Source organism: Puntigrus tetrazona, unplaced genomic scaffold (assembly GCF_018831695.1).
Source record: "Puntigrus tetrazona isolate hp1 unplaced genomic scaffold, ASM1883169v1 S000000963, whole genome shotgun sequence".
NCBI classification, from domain to species: Eukaryota; Metazoa; Chordata; class Actinopteri; order Cypriniformes; family Cyprinidae; genus Puntigrus; species Puntigrus tetrazona.
The window spans coordinates 1-17734 of NW_025048558.1; the positions used below are offsets into that span (position 1 = coordinate 1).

At 38.2% G+C, this 17734-nt stretch overlaps 26 non-coding genes and 15 pseudogenes across 26 annotated transcripts; all 41 read left to right on the forward strand.

The window, feature by feature from the left end:
* Positions 1-326: 326 nt before the first annotated feature.
* Positions 327-437, forward strand: LOC122336272 (annotated as a pseudogene).
* Positions 438-716: 279 nt separating this feature from the next.
* On the forward strand, positions 717-836 carry LOC122336241 (annotated as a pseudogene).
* A 274-nt stretch (positions 837-1110) lies between these two features.
* Positions 1111-1229, forward strand: LOC122336196. Its single transcript, XR_006249137.1, has one exon. It is a non-coding gene; the product is annotated as a 5S ribosomal RNA (ribosomal RNA).
* A 275-nt stretch (positions 1230-1504) lies between these two features.
* Positions 1505-1623, forward strand: LOC122336232 (annotated as a pseudogene).
* A 277-nt stretch (positions 1624-1900) lies between these two features.
* On the forward strand, positions 1901-2020 carry LOC122336233 (annotated as a pseudogene).
* A 279-nt stretch (positions 2021-2299) lies between these two features.
* LOC122336248 lies at positions 2300-2418 on the forward strand (annotated as a pseudogene).
* A 269-nt stretch (positions 2419-2687) lies between these two features.
* Positions 2688-2805, forward strand: LOC122336267 (annotated as a pseudogene).
* Positions 2806-3080: 275 nt separating this feature from the next.
* Positions 3081-3197, forward strand: LOC122336266 (annotated as a pseudogene).
* Positions 3198-3470: 273 nt separating this feature from the next.
* LOC122336278 lies at positions 3471-3589 on the forward strand. The gene has a single exon (XR_006249176.1). It is a non-coding gene; the product is annotated as a 5S ribosomal RNA (ribosomal RNA).
* A 277-nt stretch (positions 3590-3866) lies between these two features.
* On the forward strand, positions 3867-3985 carry LOC122336290. The gene has a single exon (XR_006249187.1). It is a non-coding gene; the product is annotated as a 5S ribosomal RNA (ribosomal RNA).
* Positions 3986-4259: 274 nt separating this feature from the next.
* On the forward strand, positions 4260-4377 carry LOC122336254 (annotated as a pseudogene).
* Positions 4378-4653: 276 nt separating this feature from the next.
* LOC122336268 lies at positions 4654-4772 on the forward strand (annotated as a pseudogene).
* A 279-nt stretch (positions 4773-5051) lies between these two features.
* Positions 5052-5170, forward strand: LOC122336256 (annotated as a pseudogene).
* Positions 5171-5445: 275 nt separating this feature from the next.
* LOC122336302 lies at positions 5446-5564 on the forward strand. Its single transcript, XR_006249200.1, has one exon. It is a non-coding gene; the product is annotated as a 5S ribosomal RNA (ribosomal RNA).
* A 280-nt stretch (positions 5565-5844) lies between these two features.
* On the forward strand, positions 5845-5963 carry LOC122336314. The gene has a single exon (XR_006249212.1). It is a non-coding gene; the product is annotated as a 5S ribosomal RNA (ribosomal RNA).
* Positions 5964-6239: 276 nt separating this feature from the next.
* Positions 6240-6358, forward strand: LOC122336202. Its single transcript, XR_006249143.1, has one exon. It is a non-coding gene; the product is annotated as a 5S ribosomal RNA (ribosomal RNA).
* Positions 6359-6632: 274 nt separating this feature from the next.
* On the forward strand, positions 6633-6749 carry LOC122336270 (annotated as a pseudogene).
* Positions 6750-7028: 279 nt separating this feature from the next.
* On the forward strand, positions 7029-7147 carry LOC122336214. Its single transcript, XR_006249154.1, has one exon. It is a non-coding gene; the product is annotated as a 5S ribosomal RNA (ribosomal RNA).
* A 276-nt stretch (positions 7148-7423) lies between these two features.
* Positions 7424-7542, forward strand: LOC122336226. Its single transcript, XR_006249165.1, has one exon. It is a non-coding gene; the product is annotated as a 5S ribosomal RNA (ribosomal RNA).
* A 275-nt stretch (positions 7543-7817) lies between these two features.
* On the forward strand, positions 7818-7936 carry LOC122336238. Its single transcript, XR_006249169.1, has one exon. It is a non-coding gene; the product is annotated as a 5S ribosomal RNA (ribosomal RNA).
* Positions 7937-8220: 284 nt separating this feature from the next.
* LOC122336257 lies at positions 8221-8338 on the forward strand (annotated as a pseudogene).
* A 275-nt stretch (positions 8339-8613) lies between these two features.
* LOC122336250 lies at positions 8614-8732 on the forward strand. Its single transcript, XR_006249170.1, has one exon. It is a non-coding gene; the product is annotated as a 5S ribosomal RNA (ribosomal RNA).
* A 278-nt stretch (positions 8733-9010) lies between these two features.
* Positions 9011-9129, forward strand: LOC122336261. Its single transcript, XR_006249171.1, has one exon. It is a non-coding gene; the product is annotated as a 5S ribosomal RNA (ribosomal RNA).
* A 274-nt stretch (positions 9130-9403) lies between these two features.
* Positions 9404-9522, forward strand: LOC122336273. The gene has a single exon (XR_006249172.1). It is a non-coding gene; the product is annotated as a 5S ribosomal RNA (ribosomal RNA).
* A 277-nt stretch (positions 9523-9799) lies between these two features.
* On the forward strand, positions 9800-9918 carry LOC122336275. The gene has a single exon (XR_006249173.1). It is a non-coding gene; the product is annotated as a 5S ribosomal RNA (ribosomal RNA).
* Positions 9919-10194: 276 nt separating this feature from the next.
* Positions 10195-10313, forward strand: LOC122336276. Its single transcript, XR_006249174.1, has one exon. It is a non-coding gene; the product is annotated as a 5S ribosomal RNA (ribosomal RNA).
* A 279-nt stretch (positions 10314-10592) lies between these two features.
* On the forward strand, positions 10593-10711 carry LOC122336277. The gene has a single exon (XR_006249175.1). It is a non-coding gene; the product is annotated as a 5S ribosomal RNA (ribosomal RNA).
* Positions 10712-10991: 280 nt separating this feature from the next.
* On the forward strand, positions 10992-11110 carry LOC122336280. Its single transcript, XR_006249177.1, has one exon. It is a non-coding gene; the product is annotated as a 5S ribosomal RNA (ribosomal RNA).
* Positions 11111-11387: 277 nt separating this feature from the next.
* LOC122336281 lies at positions 11388-11506 on the forward strand. The gene has a single exon (XR_006249178.1). It is a non-coding gene; the product is annotated as a 5S ribosomal RNA (ribosomal RNA).
* A 275-nt stretch (positions 11507-11781) lies between these two features.
* LOC122336282 lies at positions 11782-11900 on the forward strand. Its single transcript, XR_006249179.1, has one exon. It is a non-coding gene; the product is annotated as a 5S ribosomal RNA (ribosomal RNA).
* Positions 11901-12179: 279 nt separating this feature from the next.
* On the forward strand, positions 12180-12298 carry LOC122336283. The gene has a single exon (XR_006249180.1). It is a non-coding gene; the product is annotated as a 5S ribosomal RNA (ribosomal RNA).
* A 281-nt stretch (positions 12299-12579) lies between these two features.
* LOC122336284 lies at positions 12580-12698 on the forward strand. Its single transcript, XR_006249181.1, has one exon. It is a non-coding gene; the product is annotated as a 5S ribosomal RNA (ribosomal RNA).
* Positions 12699-12973: 275 nt separating this feature from the next.
* LOC122336285 lies at positions 12974-13092 on the forward strand. Its single transcript, XR_006249182.1, has one exon. It is a non-coding gene; the product is annotated as a 5S ribosomal RNA (ribosomal RNA).
* Positions 13093-13369: 277 nt separating this feature from the next.
* On the forward strand, positions 13370-13488 carry LOC122336286. The gene has a single exon (XR_006249183.1). It is a non-coding gene; the product is annotated as a 5S ribosomal RNA (ribosomal RNA).
* Positions 13489-13766: 278 nt separating this feature from the next.
* LOC122336258 lies at positions 13767-13884 on the forward strand (annotated as a pseudogene).
* A 279-nt stretch (positions 13885-14163) lies between these two features.
* On the forward strand, positions 14164-14281 carry LOC122336255 (annotated as a pseudogene).
* Positions 14282-14555: 274 nt separating this feature from the next.
* LOC122336287 lies at positions 14556-14674 on the forward strand. The gene has a single exon (XR_006249184.1). It is a non-coding gene; the product is annotated as a 5S ribosomal RNA (ribosomal RNA).
* Positions 14675-14953: 279 nt separating this feature from the next.
* On the forward strand, positions 14954-15072 carry LOC122336288. Its single transcript, XR_006249185.1, has one exon. It is a non-coding gene; the product is annotated as a 5S ribosomal RNA (ribosomal RNA).
* A 276-nt stretch (positions 15073-15348) lies between these two features.
* On the forward strand, positions 15349-15466 carry LOC122336240 (annotated as a pseudogene).
* Positions 15467-15743: 277 nt separating this feature from the next.
* LOC122336289 lies at positions 15744-15862 on the forward strand. Its single transcript, XR_006249186.1, has one exon. It is a non-coding gene; the product is annotated as a 5S ribosomal RNA (ribosomal RNA).
* A 276-nt stretch (positions 15863-16138) lies between these two features.
* On the forward strand, positions 16139-16257 carry LOC122336291. The gene has a single exon (XR_006249188.1). It is a non-coding gene; the product is annotated as a 5S ribosomal RNA (ribosomal RNA).
* Positions 16258-17734: the final 1477 nt, after the last annotated feature.

The following is a 17734-nucleotide window of genomic DNA, read 5'->3' on the forward strand; positions in this document are numbered from 1 at the left end:
TTGGTACTTGGATGGGAGACTGCCTAGGAATACCAGGTGCTGTAAGTTTTGGAGTTTTTCACTACTTATCTAATACACTGGCCCATGGTGTGTGGTCAAAAGTTTGACCAGCTCTTTGCTTTCCCTTACTGCTTATTTAATTCAATTGCCTTTAAAGTAGCTGTTCTTTAAACAGAGTTTGACTGTTTTTAACTACTTAACTAATGCTCTTATCTTTAATGTAGCTCATTTTGAGTATTTTTTTGTATTTCATTCATTACTTATCTAGTATAATGGCACTTAGTGTGCCTCACCTTAAAATAGAGGCTTTTTGCAGCAGCTTTAGCGCTTACGGCCATACCACCCTGTTCACGCCTGATCTCTGAGAAGCTAAGCAGAGTTGGGCCTAGTTAGTACTTGGATGGGAGACTGCCTAGGAATACCAGGTGCTGTAGGTTTTTGAGTTTTTCACTACTTATCTAATACACTGGCCCTTAGTGTGGTCCAAAGTTTGACCAGCTCTTTGCTTTCCCTTACTGCTTATTTAATTCAATTGCCTTTAAAGTAGCTGTTCTTTAAACAGAGTTTGACTGTTTTTAACTACTTAACTAATGCTCTTATCTTTAATGTAGCTCATTTTGAAGTATTTTTTTTTTTGTATTTCATTCATTACTTATCTAGTATAATGGCACTTAGTGTGCCTCACCTTAAAATAGGGGGCTTTTGCAGCAGCTTTCGCTTACGGCCATACCACCCTGTTCACGCCTGATCTCGTCTGATCTCAGAAGCTAAGCAGAGTTGGGCCTAGTTAGTACTTGGATGGGGAGACTGCCTAGGAATACCAGGTGCTGTAAGTTTTGAGTTTTTCACTACTTATCTAATACACTGGCCCTTAGTGTGGTCAAAGTTTGACCAGCTCTTTGCTTTCCCTTACTGCTTATTTAATTCAATTGCCTTTAAAGTAGCTGTTCTTTAAACAGAGTTTGACTGTTTTTAACTACTTAACTAATGCTCTTATCTTTAATGTAGCTCATTTTGAAGTATTTTTTTGTATTTCATTCATTACTTATCTAGTATAATGGCACTTAGTGTGCCTCACCTTAAAATAGGGGGCTTTTTGCAGCAGCTTTAGCTTACGGCCATACCACCCTGTTCACGCCTGATCTCGTCTGATCTCAGAAGCTAAGCAGAGTTGGGCCTAGTTAGTACTTGGATGGGAGACTGCCTAGGAATACCAGGTGCTGTAAGTTTTTGAGTTTTTCACTACTTATCTAATACACTGGCCCTTAGTGTGGTCAAAGTTTGACCAGCTCTTTGCTTTCCCTTACTGCTTATTTAATTCAATTGCCTTTAAAGTAGCTGTTCTTTAAACAGAGTTTGACTGTTTTTAACTACTTAACTAATGCTCTTATCTTTAATGTAGCTCATTTTGAAGTATTTTTTTTGTATTTCATTCATTACTTATCTAGTATAATGGCACTTAGTGTGCCTCACCTTAAAATAGGGGCTTTTGCAGCAGCTTTTAGCTTACGACCATACCACCCTGTTCACGCCTGATCTCGTCTGATCTCAGAAGCTAAGCAGAGTTGGGCCTAGTTAGTACTTGGATGGGAGACTGCCTAGGAATACCAGGTGCTGTAAGTTTTTGAGTTTTTCACTACTTATCTAATACACTGGCCCTTAGTGTGGTCAAAGTTTGACCAGCTCTTTGCTTTCCCTTACTGCTTATTTAATTCAATTGCCTTTAAAGTAGCTGTTCTTTAAACAGAGTTTGACTGTTTTTAACTACTTAACTAATGCTCTTATCTTTAATGTAGCTCATTTTGAAGTATTTTTTTTTTTGTATTTCATTCATTACTTATCTAGTATAATGGCACTTAGTGTGCCTCACCTTAAAATAGGGGCTTTTGCAGCAGCTTTAGCTTACGGCCATACCACCCTGTTCACGCCCTGATCTCGTCTGATCTCAGAAGCTAAGCAGAGTTGGGCCTAGTTAGTACTTGGATGGGAGACTGCCTAGGAATACCAGGTGCTGTAAGTTTTGAGTTTTTCACTACTTATCTAATACACTGGCCCTTAGTGTGGTCAAAGTTTGACCAGCTCTTTGCTTTCCCTTACTGCTTATTTAATTCAATTGCCTTTAAAGTAGCTGTTCTTTAAACAGAGTTTGACTGTTTTTAACTACTTAACTAATGCTCTTATCTTTAATGTAGCTCATTTTGAAGTATTTTTTTTTTTTTGTATTTCATTCATTACTTATCTAGTATAATGGCACTTAGTGTGCCTCACCTTAAAATAGGGGGCTTTTGCAGCAGCTTTTAAACACGGCCATACCACCCTGTTCACGCCTGATCTCGTCTGATCTCAGAAGCTAAGCAGAGTTGGGCCTAGTTAGTACTTGGATGGGAGACTGCCTAGGAATACCAGGTGCTGTAAGTTTTGAGTTTTTCACTACTTATCTAATACACTGGCCCTTAGTGTGGTCAAAGTTTGACCAGCTCTTTGCTTTCCCTTACTGCTTATTTAATTCAATTGCCTTTAAAGTAGCTGTTCTTTAAACAGAGTTTGACTGTTTTTAACTACTTAACTAATGCTCTTATCTTTAATGTAGCTCATTTTGAAGTATTTTTTTGTATTTCATTCATTACTTATCTAGTATAATGGCACTTAGTGTGCCTCACCTTAAAATAGGGGCTTTTTGCAGCAGCAGCTTTAGCCATACCACCCTACCACGCCTGATCTCGTCTGATCTCAGAAGCTAAGCAGAGTTGGGCCTAGTTAGTACTTGGATGGGAGACTGCCTAGGAATACCAGGTGCTGTAAGTTTTTGAGTTTTTCACTACTTATCTAATACACTGGCCCTTAGTGTGGCCAAAGTTTGACCAGCTCTTTGCTTTCCCTTACTGCTTATTTAATTCAATTGCCTTTAAAGTAGCTGTTCTTTAAACAGAGTTTGACTGTTTTTAACTACTTAACTAATGCTCTTATCTTTAATGTAGCTCATTTTGAAGTATTTTTTTTTATATTTCATTCATTACTTATCTAGTATAATGGCACTTAGTGTGCCTCACCTTAAAATAGGGGCTTTTGCAGCAGCTTTAGCTTACGCCCATACCCCTGTTCACGCCTGATCTCGTCTGATCTCAGAAGCTAAGCAGAGTTGGGCCTAGTTAGTACTTGGATGGGAGACTGCCTAGGAATACCAGGTGCTGTAATTTTTTGAGTTTTTCACTACTTATCTAATACACTGGCCCTTAGTGTGGTCAAAGTTTGACCAGCTCTTTGCTTTCCCTTACTGCTTATTTAATTCAATTGCCTTTAAAGTAGCTGTTCTTTAAACAGAGTTTGACTGTTTTTAACTACTTAACTAATGCTCTTATCTTTAATGTAGCTCATTTTGAAGTATTTTTTTGTATTTCATTCATTACTTATCTAGTATAATGGCACTTAGTGTGCCTCACCTTAAAATAGGGGCTTTTGCAGCAGCTTTCGCTTACGGCCATACCACCCTGTTCACGCCTGATCTCGTCTGATCTCAGAAGCTAAGCAGAGTTGGGCCTAGTTAGTACTTGGATGGGAGACTGCCTAGGAATACCAGGTGCTGTAAGTTTTTGAGTTTTCACTACTTATCTAATACACTGGCCCTTAGTGTGGTCAAAGTTTGACCAGCTCTTTGCTTTCCCTTACTGCTTATTTAATTCAATTGCCTTTAAAGTAGCTGTTCTTTAAACAGAGTTTGACTGTTTTAACTACTTAACTAATGCTCTTATCTTTAATGTAGCTCATTTTGAAGTATTTTTTTTTTTGTATTTCATTCATTACTTATCTAGTATAATGGCACTTAGTGTGCCTCACCTTAAAATAGGGGGCTTTTTGCAGCAGCTTTAGCTTACGGCCATACCACCCTGTTCACGCCTGATCTCGTCTGATCTCAGAAGCTAAGCAGAGTTGGGCCTAGTTAGTACTTGGATGGGAGACTGCCTAGGAATACCAGGTGCTGTAAGTTTTGAGTTTTTCACTACTTATCTAATACACTGGCCCTTAGTGTGGTCAAAAGTTTGACCAGCTCTTTGCTTTCCCTTACTGCTTATTTAATTCAATTGCCTTTAAAGTAGCTGTTCTTTAAACAGAGTTTGACTGTTTTTAACTACTTAACTAATGCTCTTATCTTTAATGTAGCTCATTTTGAAGTATTTTTTTGTATTTCATTCATTACTTATCTAGTATAATGGCACTTAGTGTGCCTCACCTTAAAATAGGGGCTTTTTGCAGCAGCTTTAGCTTACGACCATACCACCCTGTTCACGCCTGATCTCGTCTGATCTCAGAAGCTAAGCAGAGTTGGGCCTAGTTAGTACTTGGATGGAGACTGCCTAGGAATACCAGGTGCTGTAAGTTTTTTGAGTTTTTCACTACTTATCTAATACACTGGCCCTTAGTGTGGTCAAAGTTTGACCAGCTCTTTGCTTTCCCTTACTGCTTATTTAATTCAATTGCCTTTAAAGTAGCTGTTCTTTAAACAGAGTTTGACTGTTTTTAACTACTTAACTAATGCTCTTATCTTTAATGTAGCTCATTTTGAAGTATTTTTTTTGTATTTCATTCATTACTTATCTAGTATAATGGCACTTAGTGTGCCTCACCTTAAAATAGGGGCTTTTGCAGCAGCTTTAAGCTTACGCCATATACCACCCTGTTCCGCCTGATCTCGTCTGATCTCAGAAGCTAAGCAGAGTTGGGCCTAGTTAGTACTTGGATGGGAGACTGCCTAGGAATACCAGGTGCTGTAAGTTTTGAGTTTTTCACTACTTATCTAATACACTGGCCCTTAGTGTGGTCAAAGTTTGACCAGCTCTTTGCTTTCCCTTACTGCTTATTTAATTCAATTGCCTTTAAAGTAGCTGTTCTTTAAACAGAGTTTGACTGTTTTTAACTACTTAACTAATGCTCTTATCTTTAATGTAGCTCATTTTGAAGTATTTTTTTTTTTGTATTTCATTCATTACTTATCTAGTATAATGGCACTTAGTGTGCCTCACCTTAAAATAGGGGGCTTTTTGCAGCAGCTTTAGCTACACGGCCATACCACCCTGTTCACGCCTGATCTCGTCTGATCTCAGAAGCTAAGCAGAGTTGGGCCTAGTTAGTACTTGGATGGGAGACTGCCTAGGAATACCAGGTGCTGTAAGTTTTGAGTTTTTCACTACTTATCTAATACACTGGCCCTTAGTGTGGTCAAAGTTTGACCAGCTCTTTGCTTTCCCTTACTGCTTATTTAATTCAATTGCCTTTAAAGTAGCTGTTCTTTAAACAGAGTTTGACTGTTTTTAACTACTTAACTAATGCTCTTATCTTTAATGTAGCTCATTTTGAAGTATTTTTTTGTGTATTTCATTCATTACTTATCTAGTATAATGGCACTTAGTGTGCCTCACCTTAAAATAGGGGCTTTTTGCAGCAGTTTTCGCTTACGGCCATACCACCCTGTTCACGCCTGATCTCGTCTGATCTCAGAAGCTAAGCAGAGTTGGGCCTAGTTAGTACTTGGATGGGAGACTGCCTAGGAATACCAGGTGCTGTAAGTTTTTGAGTTTTTTCACTACTTATCTAATACACTGGCCCTTAGTGTGGTCAAAGTTTGACCAGCTCTTTGCTTTCCCTTACTGCTTATTTAATTCAATTGCCTTTAAAGTAGCTGTTCTTTAAACAGAGTTTGACTGTTTTTAACTACTTAACTAATGCTCTTATCTTTAATGTAGCTCATTTTGAAGTATTTTTTTTTTTGTATTTCATTCATTACTTATCTAGTATAATGGCACTTAGTGTGCCTCACCTTAAAATAGGGGGCTTTTTGCAGCAGCTTTCGCTTACGGCCATACCACCCTGTTCACGCCTGATCTCGTCTGATCTCAGAAGCTAAGCAGAGTTGGGCCTAGTTAGTACTTGGATGGGAGACTGCCTAGGAATACCAGGTGCTGTAAGTTTTGAGTTTTTCACTACTTATCTAATACACTGGCCCTTAGTGTGGTCAAAGTTTGACCAGCTCTTTGCTTTCCCTTACTGCTTATTTAATTCAATTGCCTTTAAAGTAGCTGTTCTTTAAACAGAGTTTGACTGTTTTTAACTACTTAACTAATGCTCTTATCTTTAATGTAGCTCATTTTGAAGTATTTTTTTTTGTATTTCATTCATTACTTATCTAGTATAATGGCACTTAGTGTGCCTCACCTTAAAATAGGGGCTTTTGCAGCAGCTTTTTCGCTTACGGCCATACCACCCTGTTCACGCCTGATCTCGTCTGATCTCAGAAGCTAAGCAGAGTTGGGCCTAGTTAGTACTTGGATGGGAGACTGCCTAGGAATACCAGGTGCTGTAAGTTTTGAGTTTTTCACTACTTATCTAATACACTGGCCCTTAGTGTGGTCAAAGTTTGACCAGCTCTTTGCTTTCCCTTACTGCTTATTTAATTCAATTGCCTTTAAAGTAGCTGTTCTTTAAACAGAGTTTGACTGTTTTTAACTACTTAACTAATGCTCTTATCTTTAATGTAGCTCATTTTGAAGTATTTTTTTTGTATTTCATTCATTACTTATCTAGTATAATGGCACTTAGTGTGCCTCACCTTAAAATAGGGGGCTTTTTGCAGCAGCTTTAAACACGGCCATACCACCCTGTTCACGCCTGATCTCGTCTGATCTCAAGCTAAGCAGAGTTGGGCCTAGTTAGTACTTGGATGGGAGACTGCCTAGGAATACCAGGTGCTGTAAGTTTTTGAGTTTTTTCACTACTTATCTAATACACTGGCCCTTAGTGTGGCCAAAGTTTGACCAGCTCTTTGCTTTCCCTTACTGCTTATTTAATTCAATTGCCTTTAAAGTAGCTGTTCTTTAAACAGAGTTTGACTGTTTTTAACTACTTAACTAATGCTCTTATCTTTAATGTAGCTCATTTTGAAGTATTTTTTTTTTTGTATTTCATTCATTACTTATCTAGTATAATGGCACTTAGTGTGCCTCACCTTAAAATAGGGGCTTTTTGCAGCAGCTTTAGCTTACGGCCATACCACCCTGTTCACGCCTGATCTCGTCTGATCTCAGAAGCTAAGCAGAGTTGGGCCTAGTTAGTACTTGGATGGGAGACTGCCTAGGAATACCAGGTGCTGTAAGTTTTTGAGTTTTTCACTACTTATCTAATACACTGGCCCTTAGTGTGGTCAAAGTTTGACCAGCTCTTTGCTTTCCCTTACTGCTTATTTAATTCAATTGCCTTTAAAGTAGCTGTTCTTTAAACAGAGTTTGACTGTTTTTAACTACTTAACTAATGCTCTTATCTTTAATGTAGCTCATTTTGAAGTATTTTTTTTTGTATTTCATTCATTACTTATCTAGTATAATGGCACTTAGTGTGCCTCACCTTAAAATAGGGGCTTTTTGCAGCAGCTTTAGCTTACGGCCATACCACCCTGTTCACGCCTGATCTCGTCTGATCTCAGAAGCTAAGCAGAGTTGGGCCTAGTTAGTACTTGGATGGGAGACTGCCTAGGAATACCAGGTGCTGTAAGTTTTGAGTTTTTCACTACTTATCTAATACACTGGCCCTTAGTGTGGTCAAAGTTTGACCAGCTCTTTGCTTTCCCTTACTGCTTATTTAATTCAATTGCCTTTAAAGTAGCTGTTCTTTAAACAGAGTTTGACTGTTTTTAACTACTTAACTAATGCTCTTATCTTTAATGTAGCTCATTTTGAAGTATTTTTTTTTGTATTTCATTCATTACTTATCTAGTATAATGGCACTTAGTGTGCCTCACCTTAAATATAGGGCTTTTTGCAGCAGCTTTAGCTTACGGCCATACCACCCTGTTCACGCCTGATCTCGTCTGATCTCAGAAGCTAAGCAGAGTTGGGCCTAGTTAGTACTTGGATGGGAGACTGCCTAGGAATACCAGGTGCTGTAAGTTTTGAGTTTTTCACTACTTATCTAATACACTGGCCCTTAGTGTGGTCAAAGTTTGACCAGCTCTTTGCTTTCCCTTACTGCTTATTTAATTCAATTGCCTTTAAAGTAGCTGTTCTTTAAACAGAGTTTGACTGTTTTTAACTACTTAACTAATGCTCTTATCTTTAATGTAGCTCATTTTGAAGTATTTTTTTTTTTTTTGTATTTCATTCATTACTTATCTAGTATAATGGCACTTAGTGTGCCTCACCTTAAAATAGGGGCTTTTGCAGCAGCTTTAAGCTAGCTGACGGCCATACCACCTGTTCACGCCTGATCTCGTCTGATCTCAGAAGCTAAGCAGAGTTGGGCCTAGTTAGTACTTGGATGGGAGACTGCCTAGGAATACCAGGTGCTGTAAGTTTTGAGTTTTTCACTACTTATCTAATACACTGGCCCTTAGTGTGGTCAAAGTTTGACCAGCTCTTTGCTTTCCCTTACTGCTTATTTAATTCAATTGCCTTTAAAGTAGCTGTTCTTTAAACAGAGTTTGACTGTTTTTAACTACTTAACTAATGCTCTTATCTTTAATGTAGCTCATTTTGAAGTATTTTTTTTTGTATTTCATTCATTACTTATCTAGTATAATGGCACTTAGTGTGCCTCACCTTAAAATAGGGGCTTTTTGCAGCAGCTTTAGCTTACGGCCATACCACCCTGTTCACGCCTGATCTCGTCTGATCTCAGAAGCTAAGCAGAGTTGGGCCTAGTTAGTACTTGGATGGGAGACTGCCTAGGAATACCAGGTGCTGTAAGTTTTGAGTTTTTCACTACTTATCTAATACACTGGCCCTTAGTGTGGTCAAAGTTTGACCAGCTCTTTGCTTTCCCTTACTGCTTATTTAATTCAATTGCCTTTAAAGTAGCTGTTCTTTAAACAGAGTTTGACTGTTTTTAACTACTTAACTAATGCTCTTATCTTTAATGTAGCTCATTTTGAAGTATTTTTTTTTTTGTATTTCATTCATTACTTATCTAGTATAATGGCACTTAGTGTGCCTCACCTTAAAATAGGGGCTTTTTGCAGCAGCTTTAAGCTTACGGCCATACCACCCTGTTCACGCCTGATCTCGTCTGATCTCAGAAGCTAAGCAGAGTTGGGCCTAGTTAGTACTTGGATGGGAGACTGCCTAGGAATACCAGGTGCTGTAAGTTTTGAGTTTTTCACTACTTATCTAATACACTGGCCCTTAGTGTGGTCAAAGTTTGACCAGCTCTTTGCTTTCCCTTACTGCTTATTTAATTCAATTGCCTTTAAAGTAGCTGTTCTTTAAACAGAGTTTGACTGTTTTTAACTACTTAACTAATGCTCTTATCTTTAATGTAGCTCATTTTGAAGTATTTTTTTTGTATTTCATTCATTACTTATCTAGTATAATGGCACTTAGTGTGCCTCACCTTAAAATAGGGGCTTTTTGCAGCAGCTTTTGCTTACGGCCATACCACCCTGTTCACGCCTGATCTCGTCTGATCTCAGAAGCTAAGCAGAGTTGGGCCTAGTTAGTACTTGGATGGGAGACTGCCTAGGAATACCAGGTGCTGTAAGTTTTGAGTTTTTCACTACTTATCTAATACACTGGCCCTTAGTGTGGTCAAAGTTTGACCAGCTCTTTGCTTTCCCTTACTGCTTATTTAATTCAATTGCCTTTAAAGTAGCTGTTCTTTAAACAGAGTTTGACTGTTTTTAACTACTTAACTAATGCTCTTATCTTTAATGTAGCTCATTTTGAAGTATTTTTTTTTTGTATTTCATTCATTACTTATCTAGTATAATGGCACTTAGTGTGCCTCACCTTAAAATAGGGGCTTTTTGCAGCAGCTTTTAGCTTACGGCCATACCACCCTGTTCACGCCTGATCTCGTCTGATCTCAGAAGCTAAGCAGAGTTGGGCCTAGTTAGTACTTGGATGGGAGACTGCCTAGGAATACCAGGTGCTGTAAGTTTTGAGTTTTCACTACTTATCTAATACACTGGCCCTTAGTGTGGTCAAAGTTTGACCAGCTCTTTGCTTTCCCTTACTGCTTATTTAATTCAATTGCCTTTAAAGTAGCTGTTCTTTAAACAGAGTTTGACTGTTTTTAACTACTTAACTAATGCTCTTATCTTTAATGTAGCTCATTTTGAAGTTTTTTTTTTTTTGTATTTCATTCATTACTTATCTAGTATAATGGCACTTAGTGTGCCTCACCTTAAAAATAGGGGCTTTTGCAGCAGCTTTAGCTTACGGCCATACCACCCTGTTCACGCCTGATCTCGTCTGATCTCAGAAGCTAAGCAGAGTTGGGCCTAGTTAGTACTTGGATGGGAGACTGCCTAGGAATACCAGGTGCTGTAAGTTTTGAGTTTTTCACTACTTATCTAATACACTGGCCCTTAGTGTGGGTCAAAGTTTGACCAGCTCTTTGCTTTCCCTTACTGCTTATTTAATTCAATTGCCTTTAAAGTAGCTGTTCTTTAAACAGAGTTTGACTGTTTTTAACTACTTAACTAATGCTCTTATCTTTAATGTAGCTCATTTTGAAGTATTTTTTTTTTTGTATTTCATTCATTACTTATCTAGTATAATGGCACTTAGTGTGCCTCACCTTAAAATAGGGGGCTTTTTGCAGCAGCTTTAGCTTACGGCCATACCACCCTGTTCACGCCTGATCTCGTCTGATCTCAGAAGCTAAGCAGAGTTGGGCCTAGTTAGTACTTGGATGGGAGACTGCCTAGGAATACCAGGTGCTGTAAGTTTTTGAGTTTTTTCACTACTTATCTAATACACTGGCCCTTAGTGTGGTCAAAGTTTGACCAGCTCTTTGCTTTCCCTTACTGCTTATTTAATTCAATTGCCTTTAAAGTAGCTGTTCTTTAAACAGAGTTTGACTGTTTTTAACTACTTAACTAATGCTCTTATCTTTAATGTAGCTCATTTTGAAGTTTTTTTTTTTTTGTATTTCATTCATTACTTATCTAGTATAATGGCACTTAGTGTGCCTCACCTTAAAATAGGGGGCTTTTTGCAGCAGCTTTCGCTTACGGCCATACCACCCTGTTCACGCCTGATCTCGTCTGATCTCAGAAGCTAAGCAGAGTTGGGCCTAGTTAGTACTTGGATGGGAGACTGCCTAGGAATACCAGGTGCTGTAAGTTTTTGAGTTTTTCACTACTTATCTAATACACTGGCCCTTAGTGTGGTCAAAGTTTGACCAGCTCTTTGCTTTCCCTTACTGCTTATTTAATTCAATTGCCTTTAAAGTAGCTGTTCTTTAAACAGAGTTTGACTGTTTTTAACTACTTAACTAATGCTCTTATCTTTAATGTAGCTCATTTTGAAGTATTTTTTTTTTGTATTTCATTCATTACTTATCTAGTATAATGGCACTTAGTGTGCCTCACCTTAAAATAGGGGCTTTTTGCAGCAGCTTTAGCTTACGGCCATACCACCCTGTTCACGCCTGATCTCGTCTGATCTCAGAAGCTAAGCAGAGTTGGGCCTAGTTAGTACTTGGATGGGAGACTGCCTAGGAATACCAGGTGCTGTAAGTTTTGAGTTTTTCACTACTTATCTAATACACTGGCCCTTAGTGTGGTCAAAGTTTGACCAGCTCTTTGCTTTCCCTTACTGCTTATTTAATTCAATTGCCTTTAAAGTAGCTGTTCTTTAAACAGAGTTTGACTGTTTTTAACTACTTAACTAATGCTCTTATCTTTAATGTAGCTCATTTTGAAGTATTTTTTTTTTGTATTTCATTCATTACTTATCTAGTATAATGGCACTTAGTGTGCCTCACCTTAAAATAGGGGCTTTTGCAGCAGCTTTAGCTTACGGCCATACCACCCTGTTCACGCCTGATCTCGTCTGATCTCAGAAGCTAAGCAGAGTTGGGCCTAGTTAGTACTTGGATGGGAGACTGCCTAGGAATACCAGGTGCTGTAAGTTTTTGAGTTTTGTCACTACTTATCTAATACACTGGCCCTTAGTGTGGTCAAAGTTTGACCAGCTCTTTGCTTTCCCTTACTGCTTATTTAATTCAATTGCCTTTAAAGTAGCTGTTCTTTAAACAGAGTTTGACTGTTTTTAACTACTTAACTAATGCTCTTATCTTTAATGTAGCTCATTTTGAAGTATTTTTTTTTTTGTATTTCATTCATTACTTATCTAGTATAATGGCACTTAGTGTGCCTCACCTTAAAATAGGGGCTTTTTGCAGCAGCTTTAGCTTACGGCCATACCACCCTGTTCACGCCTGATCTCGTCTGATCTCAGAAGCTAAGCAGAGTTGGGCCTAGTTAGTACTTGGATGGGAGACTGCCTAGGAATACCAGGTGCTGTAAGTTTTTGAGTTTTTCACTACTTATCTAATACACTGGCCCTTAGTGTGGCCAAAGTTTGACCAGCTCTTTGCTTTCCCTTACTGCTTATTTAATTCAATTGCCTTTAAAGTAGCTGTTCTTTAAACAGAGTTTGACTGTTTTTAACTACTTAACTAATGCTCTTATCTTTAATGTAGCTCATTTTGAAGTATTTTTTTTTTTGTATTTCATTCATTACTTATCTAGTATAATGGCACTTAGTGTGCCTCACCTTAAAATAGGGGCTTTTTGCAGCAGCTTAGAAAGCTTACGGCCATACCACCCTGTTCACGCCTGATCTCGTCTGATCTCAGAAGCTAAGCAGAGTTGGGCCTAGTTAGTACTTGGATGGGAGACTGCCTAGGAATACCAGGTGCTGTAAGTTTTGAGTTTTTCACTACTTATCTAATACACTGGCCCTTAGTGTGGTCAAAGTTTGACCAGCTCTTTGCTTTCCCTTACTGCTTATTTAATTCAATTGCCTTTAAAGTAGCTGTTCTTTAAACAGAGTTTGACTGTTTTTAACTACTTAACTAATGCTCTTATCTTTAATGTAGCTCATTTTGAAGTATTTTTTTTGTATTTCATTCATTACTTATCTAGTATAATGGCACTTAGTGTGCCTCACCTTAAAATAGGGGGCTTTTTGCAGCAGCTTTAGCTTACGGCCATACCACCCTGTTCACGCCTGATCTCGTCTGATCTCAGAAGCTAAGCAGAGTTGGGCCTAGTTAGTACTTGGATGGGAGACTGCCTAGGAATACCAGGTGCTGTAAGTTTTGAGTTTTTCACTACTTATCTAATACACTGGCCCTTAGTGTGGTCAAAGTTTGACCAGCTCTTTGCTTTCCTTACTGCTTATTTAATTCAATTGCCTTTAAAGTAGCTGTTCTTTAAACAGAGTTTGACTGTTTTTAACTACTTAACTAATGCTCTTATCTTTAATGTAGCTCATTTTGAAGTATTTTTTTTTTGTATTTCATTCATTACTTATCTAGTATAATGGCACTTAGTGTGCCTCACCTTAAAATAGGGGGCTTTTTGCAGCAGCTTTAAGCTTACGGCCATACCACCCTGTTCACGCCTGATCTCGTCTGATCTCAGAAGCTAAGCAGAGTTGGGCCTAGTTAGTACTTGGATGGGAGACTGCCTAGGAATACCAGGTGCTGTAAGTTTTGAGTTTTTTCACTACTTATCTAATACACTGGCCCTTAGTGTGGTCAAAGTTTGACCAGCTCTTTGCTTTCCCTTACTGCTTATTTAATTCAATTGCCTTTAAAGTAGCTGTTCTTTAAACAGAGTTTGACTGTTTTTAACTACTTAACTAATGCTCTTATCTTTAATGTAGCTCATTTTGAAGTATTTTTTTTTTGTATTTCATTCATTACTTATCTAGTATAATGGCACTTAGTGTGCCTCACCTTAAAATAGGGGGCTTTTTGCAGCAGCTTTAGCTTACGGCCCACCACCCTGTTCACGCCTGATCTCGTCTGATCTCAGAAGCTAAGCAGAGTTGGGCCTAGTTAGTACTTGGATGGGAGACTGCCTAGGAATACCAGGTGCTGTAAGTTTTTGAGTTTTTTCACTACTTATCTAATACACTGGCCCTTAGTGTGGTCAAAGTTTGACCAGCTCTTTGCTTTCCCTTACTGCTTATTTAATTCAATTGCCTTTAAAGTAGCTGTTCTTTAAACAGAGTTTGACTGTTTTTAACTACTTAACTAATGCTCTTATCTTTAATGTAGCTCATTTTGAAGTATTTTTTTTTTTGTATTTCATTCATTACTTATCTAGTATAATGGCACTTAGTGTGCCTCACCTTAAAATAGGGGCTTTTTGCAGCAGCTTTAGCTTACGCCATACCACCCTGTTCACGCCTGATCTCGTCTGATCTCAGAAGCTAAGCAGAGTTGGGCCTAGTTAGTACTTGGATGGGAGACTGCCTAGGAATACCAGGTGCTGTAAGTTTTGAGTTTTTCACTACTTATCTAATACACTGGCCCTTAGTGTGGTCAAAGTTTGACCAGCTCTTTGCTTTCCCTTACTGCTTATTTAATTCAATTGCCTTTAAAGTAGCTGTTCTTTAAACAGAGTTTGACTGTTTTTTAACTACTTAACTAATGCTCTTATCTTTAATGTAGCTCATTTTGAAGTATTTTTTTGTATTTCATTCATTACTTATCTAGTATAATGGCACTTAGTGTGCCTCACCTTAAAATAGGGGCTTTTTGCAGCAGCTTTAGCTTACGGCCATACCACCCTGTTCACGCCTGATCTCGTCTGATCTCAGAAGCTAAGCAGAGTTGGGCCTAGTTAGTACTTGGATGGGAGACTGCCTAGGAATACCAGGTGCTGTAAGTTTTGAGTTTTTCACTACTTATCTAATACACTGGCCCTTAGTGTGGTCAAAGTTTGACCAGCTCTTTGCTTTCCCTTACTGCTTATTTAATTCAATTGCCTTTAAAGTAGCTGTTCTTTAAACAGAGTTTGACTGTTTTTAACTACTTAACTAATGCTCTTATCTTTAATGTAGCTCATTTTGAAGTAGTTTTTTTTTTTGTATTTCATTCATTACTTATCTAGTATAATGGCACTTAGTGTGCCTCACCTTAAAATAGGGGCTTTTTGCAGCAGCTTTAAGCTTACGGCCATACCACCCTGTTCACGCCTGATCTCGTCTGATCTCAGAAGCTAAGCAGAGTTGGGCCTAGTTAGTACTTGGATGGGAGACTGCCTAGGAATACCAGGTGCTGTAAGTTTTTGAGTTTTTCACTACTTATCTAATACACTGGCCCTTAGTGTGGTCAAAGTTTGACCAGCTCTTTGCTTTCCCTTACTGCTTATTTAATTCAATTGCCTTTAAAGTAGCTGTTCTTTAAACAGAGTTTGACTGTTTTTAACTACTTAACTAATGCTCTTATCTTTAATGTAGCTCATTTTGAAGTATTTTTTTTTGTATTTCATTCATTACTTATCTAGTATAATGGCACTTAGTGTGCCTCACCTTAAAATAGGGGCTTTTTGCAGCAGCTTTAGCTTACGGCCATACCACCCTGTTCACGCCTGATCTCGTCTGATCTCAGAAGCTAAGCAGAGTTGGCCTAGTTAGTACTTGGATGGGAGACTGCCTAGGAATACCAGGTGCTGTAAGTTTTTGAGTTTTTTCACTACTTATCTAATACACTGGCCCTTAGTGTGGTCAAAGTTTGACCAGCTCTTTGCTTTCCCTTACTGCTTATTTAATTCAATTGCCTTAAAAGTAGCTGTTCTTTAAACAGAGTTTGACTGTTTTTAACTACTTAACTAATGCTCTTATCTTTAATGTAGCTCATTTTGAAGTATTTTTTTTTTGTATTTCATTCATTACTTATCTAGTATAATGGCACTTAGTGTGCCTCACCTTAAAATAGGGGCTTTTGCAGCAGCTTTAGCTTACGGCCATACCACCCTGTTCACGCCTGATCTCGTCTGATCTCAGAAGCTAAGCAGAGTTGGGCCTAGTTAGTACTTGGATGGGAGACTGCCTAGGAATACCAGGTGCTGTAAGTTTTTGAGTTTTTCACTACTTATCTAATACACTGGCCCTTAGTGTGGTCAAAGTTTGACCAGCTCTTTGCTTTCCCTTACTGCTTATTTAATTCAATTGCCTTTAAAGTAGCTGTTCTTTAAACAGAGTTTGACTGTTTTTAACTACTTAACTAATGCTCTTATCTTTAATGTAGCTCATTTTGAAGTATTTTTTTTGTATTTCATTCATTACTTATCTAGTATAATGGCACTTAGTGTGCCTCACCTTAAAATAGGGGCTTTTTGCAGCAGCTTTAAGCTTACGGCCATACCACCCTGTTCACGCCTGATCTCGTCTGATCTCAGAAGCTAAGCAGAGTTGGGCCTAGTTAGTACTTGGATGGGAGACTGCCTAGGAATACCAGGTGCTGTAAGTTTTTGAGTTTTTCACTACTTATCTAATACACTGGCCCTTAGTGTGGTCAAAGTTTGACCAGCTCTTTGCTTTCCCTTACTGCTTATTTAATTCAATTGCCTTTAAAGTAGCTGTTCTTTAAACAGAGTTTGACTGTTTTTAACTACTTAACTAATGCTCTTATCTTTAATGTAGCTCATTTTGAAGTATTTTTTTTTGTATTTCATTCATTACTTATCTAGTATAATGGCACTTAGTGTGCCTCACCTTAAAATAGGGGGCTTTTTGGGCAGTCACTAAACTACGGCCATACTAATTCTGTTCACGCCTGATCTCAGAAGCTAAGCAGAGAGTTGGGCCCTAGTTAGTACTCTGGATGGGAGACTGCCCAGGAAATACCAGGTGCTGTAGGTTTTGGAGTTTTTTTCTACTACTTATCACAATACACTGGTTCTCAGTGTGGTCAAAGTTTGACCAGCCTCTTTGCTTTCTCACTGGGGTTTATTTAATTCAATTACCTTTAAAGTAGCTGTTCTTTAAACAGGGATTTGACTGTTTTTAACTACTTAACTAATGCTCTTATCTTTAATGTAGCTCATTTTTAAAGTATTTTTTTTTTTTTGTATTTCATTCATTACTTATCTAGTATAATTGCACTTAGTGTACCTCCCCTACCTTAAATAGGGGCTTTTTGCAGCAGCTTTCTGCTTACAGCCATGTCTACACCTTGTTCACTCCTGATCCTTGCAAGCTAAGCAGAGTTGGGCCCAGTTGGTACTTTTTGGATGGGGAAGATTGCCTAGAAATTACCAGGCACTGTAAGTTTGTGAGTTTTTTCACTGCTTATCTAATACACTAGCCCATGGTGTGGCCAAAGTTTGACCAGCTCTTTGCTTTCACTTTACTGCTTATTTAATTCAATTTGTTTTTAAAGTAGCTTTTTGTTCTTTAAACAAGAGAGGTTTGGCTTCTGTTTTTAACTACTTAACCAATGCTCTTATCTGTCATGTAGCTCATTTTGAAGCATTTTTATTTTTTTATTTAATTCATTCCTTATCTAGTATAGTAGCAATTTAGTGTGCCTCACCTTAAAAATAGGGGGCTTTTTGCAAAGTAGCTTTGGCTTTCACGGCCATACCACCCTGCTCACGCCTGATCTCGCCCAGTCTCAGTAGCTTAGCAGAGCTGGGCCTAGTTAGCACTTCTGGATTGGGAGATCACCTAGGAATACCAGGTGCCTGTAAGTTTTGAGTTTTTTCACTACTTATCACAATACACTGGCTCATAGTACAGCTTCAAAGTTCCCGACCAGCTCTTTGCTTTCCCCTTACTGCTTATTTAATCCAATTGCCTTTAAAGTAGCCTGTTCTTCTTAAACAGAGCTCTTGACTATTTTAACTACTTAACCAATGCTCTTATCTTTAATGTAGCCTCATTTTGAAGTATTTTTTGTATTTGCATTTCGGTCATTACTTATCTAGTATAATGGCACTTAGTGT